Below are 7,850 nucleotides of genomic sequence, written 5' to 3'. Positions count from 1 at the left end.
TCAAAAGCTCAGAATATTTGTAGCTTTCTACCAGAAGCTAAGATGAACCCAAAGTCCAAGTTAGTGCCTGGGATTCCTTGCATTCATTTTTTAATGTTTAAAGAATAAAGAAACGGTTGCACACACAACTTTAAACATAGTATTTAAAATTCATACCCTTTATTGTTAAAGATTTTTAACAGATGCGTTAAAAACATTTTGATTGCTTTAATATAAATAATTAATATATTTGACTTGCCTTAGCATGTTATGAGGAAAATGCCTGACTGTTTATAAAGTGCATGTGCATTTTGTCAAATTCCACTTTCTTTTTCCCTGGGTCAGCAGAGGGGTTAATTAAAACCTAATGAAAAAATCTGGCAATGACATTGGATTTCATTTTATTTCCTTCAGCGTGCTAAAGTGAACTGCTGATTTAAAATATTAGAGTCTTCTAAAAATATGGATTTACTTTGCATTTGGCACAAAACGCAAGAAAATAATCTCTCTATTCTAAAACAAACATTTTGAATTTGATTCCCACAGAAATGCTTATATTTCAACCAGGTACAACTTTAACTTAAAAGCAAAATTCCTTTTAAATGGTTTATATTAGAGTGCAAGAAATCCTTTAACTGAACAACTCTTGAACAAACTGAACATTTAACTGTAAATATTGTAGAGTGAAAGTCCTTTTTTTTATGTATGATTTGTTATTTCAACTGTCTTATTTTATTAATGAATTTCAGAGCAACAGTTTTCTGTCTTTATGACATTTTATAAAAGTTTAAGCTTTCAGGAGAGGAACAGTGATGTAAAGCAGGAGATCAGCTACTTACAACTAATGTAGTTTATTGTGCTACTAAAAAAGTGTTCATTAATAGCATCTCAGAGAAAAAAATGGAGCAGTTTTTTTTTAAATTATGTATTCCATCCCTTTGTTTTCATGCTTCCTGGATTCGGTTATTCTAACCTGTGAATATTATATTGGAAATTTTATACTCTCTGAAGGACATCAACATCTTTCTTTATAATGTAGTGAAAAACATGGGGTATTTTAGAATAAGGTTATAAAGTTAGAGTCATCCTGATCACCATTTCCTCCAATGATTTGCATTTCATTGTGGAAAGACATTATCTAGTTTTCTGTTATTCTCTTGACTGTGAACTTTTTGGAGAATTATAGGTCCTTTTTGCATTTTGCTTCTAAAAGCTGATCTACTTTCATGAAATTCTGCTGCATCACTATTATCTGAAAACTTAGAATGCACTGGGTATCAAATTTTGATCTGAAGATGGATATTACAGACAACATCATGTTAGGTATGATCATTTCATGGGATGTATAATTGTAATATTGTACATTCTGTAATTCTTAAAGCTAGAGAACCTCCGAATTATAATTAAAAATTTTAAATATATAAGGATACATTACCACCCTACCAGCATCATATATGACAAGCCTTGGAGAACACATGATGTGTCCAACTACGCAGCTCTCTTTCAAACTAGTGTTTCTGTTATAACATTATTTATTAAATGGGGCAGCCTATGGTGCAGAAATTTTTGCAAATTCTTTGCTCATTTTATTTTTCAGACCACTTGACAACATACATATATCATCAATTTCTGGATTTGCCCAGTTTAGCCAGGTACCCTTAAATCTTTTTCCTCAATCCTTCATGGTCCTGGTCATCGTTTGGGATTCAGACCTATAGATATTAACCTCTGATCTACATCCTGTTAAGAAAGGAAACCAGCCACCGTGGCACAATGTCTGAGGCTACTCCTCAGCCACTGATGTTCAAAGTTCAATCCCCGCAACGGAACGCAAAAGTGCGTACACCTGATAAACCCCAATTAGGGCTAAAGATGTGTTGTGTACTCTTTGTATTATTTGACAAGTACTCTATAACATGCTTATGATATGCTTCTCGCAACTGAGAAGACATGAGGGATGTTTGCTGACTGGCCGACCAACCAAAAGTGTTACCTAGTAGGTGACCACTCAAAAAATCAGATTGCGATTCAGACCTATGGATATATATAAGAATGTAATTGTTACAAGTTGTTTTTCCTACCAGAGAATGGTGGGAGCATTCACTGATTCAGAAACACATGGGAAATAACGAATCATTCTGTTTCTCATTGAATGATCATTTCTTTGAATGATATTCAAAAGATATTAATTTCTTAATTAAAGTTTAAGCTACTGCATTTCCCCCTTGAACTTATACACACAAACACATAATGTAATGCTTTAGAGTTTCTTTTATTAATATGTGTAGTATTCTATATTTGTTCTCTAGTTGTTTTTGTTATCCTTGCTTTTGTAATGTCAAGAAAGGGAAGAATGATATCATTTCATTGCAGGTTGCTTCCGCTGACATATCTAGCAAAATATTTTTTAACTTCTCAGTTTTTATTTTCTGTTGAGAAAAAAAAAACATTATTAATCTGAAATGTTTGTAAGTATTTAACTCTCAATACCAATGACTGTAATTTGTTAAGCATGATGCAGAGAGCTATATGATTTATTATTTCTATATGATTTGTTTATCATTTATGTAGAAAAAGAATTATGCTTGTGCATAGTTTAAGGATGTATTAAGTTAACTGAACAAATGTAATCTAATACAGACACTAAGCTGTAAGAGTGTATTCCTGTAAGACAAATGTACTAAACTTTTAAGGTAGCTTTTTATATTGTATAACCAATTATTAAGTGTGATGATCATTATGTGCGAAATTCTAAGCTATAATAAGATTCTTAATTTGTAACTGCCATATAGCCGTCGAATTGTTGTAACCCTGAAGGCGCAGAAGAATAGGGAAGTACATGTTTTGCAAAGTGCTGTCTCTGTAACTGTCTTGCAAAATTAGCCATAGCTGAATTGCATAGCCTAAGCTGGGTAGGAAGCATGGGACTATGGATATGCCGACAATTGCTCTTATCTAGAGACTACCGTGTACTTCTCCATCTTAAACTACTTGCAAACTCTGCGTGACCTCAGATTGAACTGCCATACTTCCTCTTTTTGCTTAGTAAACAAACTGGTATAAAACTGATCTAACTTCCTTCTTTCTTTAGGCTATCTGATCTAACTGTCAGTGGAACTGGCTGACAGTGGCTGCAAGTCTCCTATCACCAAGAATACAGAAATTGCTTTTTTACTTTTTTTTTGGTGTCTGCCTGCTGTTGTTCTCTACTTTCGTCCACACTATGCATAAAGCTATAGTCCCGCTTTTTTCCATAGATTGCCTGTGGGGACAGTGAAAGGCTCTCAGTCTGCCTAGCGACGGGTTGTTTCAGTATTCAACACAGATGTGTCCTTCTGCTTCTCTTTTTTCTCACCTCGCCATGCAGTGGCTGCTTTTCTGCAACTTTGACTACAGACTGTAGTTGACACATGCACTCTGAGGACTTTTCGTGAATATTAAATTAAGTAGTACATTTTGTTCTGGTCTATTCCAGAAGAAAAAACAATGAGCTATTTTGTCAACATTTTTCTTATTAGAAGCAGTTCCTGATTTTTTTCCTTTGCAAAATAATTTCAGTTATTCTAATTTTAATTACTTAAGACATGTTAATGTGCAACATTTTAAAGGAATACATTTTCTTTGAGTAGGGAAAATTGTAACACAGTGAGTTTGCACTTGCATGCTCTCCTCAAATCTGTGGAGCTTTCTCCAGGTATTTTGGTTTACGTTGACATCAAAAACACATCAGTATTAAATACACTGTCATTTCTTAATGGTATCAGTCCAACAGTTGTAATGAATCATGCTGTCAAGAACACAGGCAGAAATTGGGGAAACATATATTCAAAACAGAATCCAGGAAACACTTAATGCAAATTGTTTTTTTTTATTATTTTTATTTTATTAATTTTTTTACAATCCATAGATAGCAATCAAGTTTTTACAAAAAAAAAGAACAGATCGATCCCCACCCTTGTGAGAGAGAGCAAGCCAAACGGTGTAAAATTTAAGGTTTGTAAACATACCTAAGTTAATAAATTCTCTGTGCTTTATAAACTTATTTTAAAATATTACTGATTAGATCCTGCCATGTTTTGAAAAAAGTCTGTACAGATCCTCTAACTGAGTATTTGATTTTTCCAATTTCAAATAATATAACACATCAGTTTCCCACTGACTTAAAGAGGAGAGTTTGGGTTCTTCCAGTTTATCAGAATAAGTCTGCGTGCCAAAAGTGTAGTGAATGCCATCACAATTTGTTTGTCTTTCTCCACTTTAAGCCCCTCTGGAAGAACCCCAAACACAGCTGTTAATGGGTTAGGAGGGATTGTGAGTCCAAGGCTGTCTGAGAGGTAATTAAAAATTTTTGTCCAGAATAATGTTAATTTGGTGCAGGCCCAGAACATGTGACCCAGTGAGGCTGGGGCTTGGTTGCAATGTTCGCAGGTTGGATCATGCCCTGGAAACATTTTGGAGAGTTTTAGTCGAGACAGATGTGCTCGATATATAATTTTGAGTTGTATGATTGTATGCTTTGCATATGGAGCTTGAGTGAATTCTCTGCATTGCTACTTTCCACTCCTTTTCTGATATATTAATTGAGAGATCTTTTTCCCAGTGTCCTCTTGGATCTTTGAAAGGAAGGGATTGTAAAATGATTTTATATATTGTAGAGATGGAGTCTAATCCTTGAAATTGAGCAATATTTTTCCAGCGTGGATGAGGGTGCAAGATGAGGAAAATCTGGAAGGTTCTGTTTAACAAAGTTCCTGATTTGAAGATAGTGAAAGAAATGTGTAGCTGGAATGTTAAATTTGGAATGTAATTGTTCATAGGATGCAAAGACGTTGTCTATATAAAGATCTCTAAGCAAGTTAATTCCAAATTTTTCCAGATATTAAAACTGCATATGTTTGTGAAGGTTGAAAGAGGTGGTTCTCTTGCAGGGTGCCACAGATAGAAGCTTCTCCGTCTTAAAATGCTTTCTACATTGGTTCCAGATTCTAAGTGAGTGGAGCACAATTGGGTTATTAGTGTATTGCCGATAACGTGTGTTTATTGGAGCACAGAGCAAGGAATACAAAGAAGTACTGCAGGATTTTACTTCTATTGCGGTCCAAGCCTGTGTATGTTCTTCTATTTGTGTCCAGGTTCTTATCGCCTGTATATTTGCCCCAGTAATAAAACTGGAAGTTAGGTAGAGCCATGCCGCCTTCTGCCTTTTGTCTTTGTAGGGTCGCTCTTTTGATGCGTGGATGTTTTGAATTCCAAATAAATGAGGTTATTGTTGAATCTAATTGCTTAAAGAATGATTTATTAATGTATATTGGGATGTTTTGAAATAAAAAGGAGCTTAGGAAGAATATTCATCTTAACAGTGTTAATTCTTCCAGCTAGTGTGAGATGAAGGGTTGACCATCTATGCAAGTCTTGTTTAATTTTTTCCATGCAGACGACGAAATTTTGTTGATAAAGAGCTTTATGTTTACTTGTGATGTTTACCCCGAGGTATTTAAACTGTTCTGCAATGATAAAAGGTAGGGTGTCTAATCTAATATTATATGCTTGAGAATTCACTGGAAAGAGTACACTTTTATTCAGATTAATTCTGAGACCAGAGAGCTTTTGAAATTCTGTGAGTGCTGCTAAGACTGCAGGCACAGAATTTTCTGGGTCCATATATACAGTACCATGTCATCTGCATATAATGAGATTTTCTGTTCCAGTCCTTCTCTGCTAATCCCCTTTATCTGATCAGTATTTCGACAATGTATTGCCAGTGGTTCAATGGCAATGCAAACAGCAGCGGTGACAAGGGGCATCCTTGTCTTGTGCCACGTTCTAGTTTAAAGTAGTCTGAGCAAATGTTATTGATGCAAACTGAAGCTTCTGGGTTAGTATACAGTAATTTAATCCATGCACAAATGTTGGGCCAAACCCAAACTTCTCCAATATAGTAAAAGGTATTTCCATTCAATCATGTCGAATGCTTTTTCTGCATCCAATGATAATAATATTTCTGGGGTGTTTGATTTAGTTGGTGAGTATATTACATTAAACAGGCGTCGAAGATTTGAAGATAAGTGTCGGCCCCTAATAAATCCAGTTTGGTCTTGTGATATTACGAGGGAGCACTTTCTCCATCCTTCTAGCTATGATTTTAGAGAGTATTTTAACGTCGTTATTCAGAAGTGAAATTGGTCTGTATGATGCACATTGTAATAAGTCCTTATTTTGTTTTGGAAAGACAGTGATTAGTGCTTGGCGAAAGGTTTGTGGAAGAAGTTGGTTACCTCTGGCTTCTGTAAATGTTGCTAATAGGAGGGGAGCTAGCTGAGCGGAGAATTTCTTGTAAAACTCTGCAGGGTAGCCGTCAGGGCCTGCTGCTTTTCCACCTTGGAGTGACTTTATAGCATCTAGTAATTCTGATAATGCAGAGGTTTATCAAGTTCCTCCACACTAAAAGCGTCAATTTGTGGTATCTGTAATGTATCCAGAAATGCATTAGATTGTATATTGTCTTCTTTAAACTCAGTAGTATATAGGGATTTATAGTAGTCTCTGAAAGTGTGCATTATATTTTGGTGTTCGACGATTTTATCTCCGTTCGTGTTAGTGATTACCGAGATTGCGTTGTGTACATCTTGCTTGTGAATTTGTTGCTAAAAGCTTATTAGCTTTCTCTCCATGTTCATAGTAATGATGTCTGGATTTGTAAATTAGATGTTCAGTTTCTTTAGTTGTCAAGAGGTTTAATTCTGAATGTAGAGCCTGCCTCCTCTTATGTAGAGTCTCGCTTGGTAGTCTGGCGTGTTCTTCATCTATTTTAGTAATTTCGCTTTTTATCTCTGCTACTTTCTTCGCTTCGGATTTATTTCTGTGGGAAAGATATGAGATAATCTGTCCTCTTAAGAAGGCCTTAAGAGTTTCCCAGAGTATTCCTTCAGAGATCTCTTAATGCAAATTGTTATGGGAATGTGGAAACTACTGAGCAGCTAAAACATAAGGCCTGGCAGCTTTTACTTGGATTTAGTTTTGAGATAACTTGGCTGTTAGCTAACCAGAAGCTTTTGGACTGATTGGTTTCTTCCTGTTTGTCAGACCTAATTTTATGTTGAACGTTTATTCTGGAAAGGTCAGTTCAATTATTTCACACTTTACATTTTCCAGAATGTGAATTTATGTTTCTTTTGGATCTACAGATTGGATAAGTAATGTATATAAAACAATAATTGGAGGCAAAAATGTAAAAAATTATTATTTCACCTTGATGAAAAATGAAAAGGCAGTACTGTTTCTAAACAACTTGCAAGTGTTCTTGGTATCAGTGTTGAATCAACATTATAATATTCATAATTTACTGAGATTTTATTTTTTGTTCTGTATAAAAGTGGTCTTTGTTGAAGGTCAGGTTTTGATTTTTAGCTCCAAGGACATTTGCTTTGAAAGTTTTGAAAGCAGCTATAGATGGCTTAAATGGTATGGCAACTTTGTTTAGTTTTGTGTGCTGCTCTTTAAGCATGAACAACTTTGTAGAGTTTATACAGTCATGCTGTCATGTCTGCATAGTACAGTAAAATAATTACTTGCGTGTGCTAATCAATGTGTGAGACACAGCAATAATTAAGGAGCATGCTAATTCTGTCTTCCTTACTGAACTCTTTTAGAACATATTTGTCATTACCAATTCAAGTTATGAGACCAAATACCAGCAAAAGTATCCTTACATACCACATCAGTCATACATGCCTAACAAATTGCTGGAATACTTGCTTTTTAAAGTAGCATTTAAATTTTTTTACAAAAGTGCATCTGTCCAGCTGATTAACATATATATCAACAGTGAAGTATAACATGATAAAATCAGTTTTTAACACAGACCATATAAC

The sequence above is a fragment of the Polypterus senegalus genome, chromosome 8 (genome assembly GCF_016835505.1).
Source record: "Polypterus senegalus isolate Bchr_013 chromosome 8, ASM1683550v1, whole genome shotgun sequence".
NCBI classification, from domain to species: domain Eukaryota; kingdom Metazoa; phylum Chordata; class Cladistia; order Polypteriformes; family Polypteridae; genus Polypterus; species Polypterus senegalus.
This window is presented reverse-complemented; position numbering follows the sequence as displayed.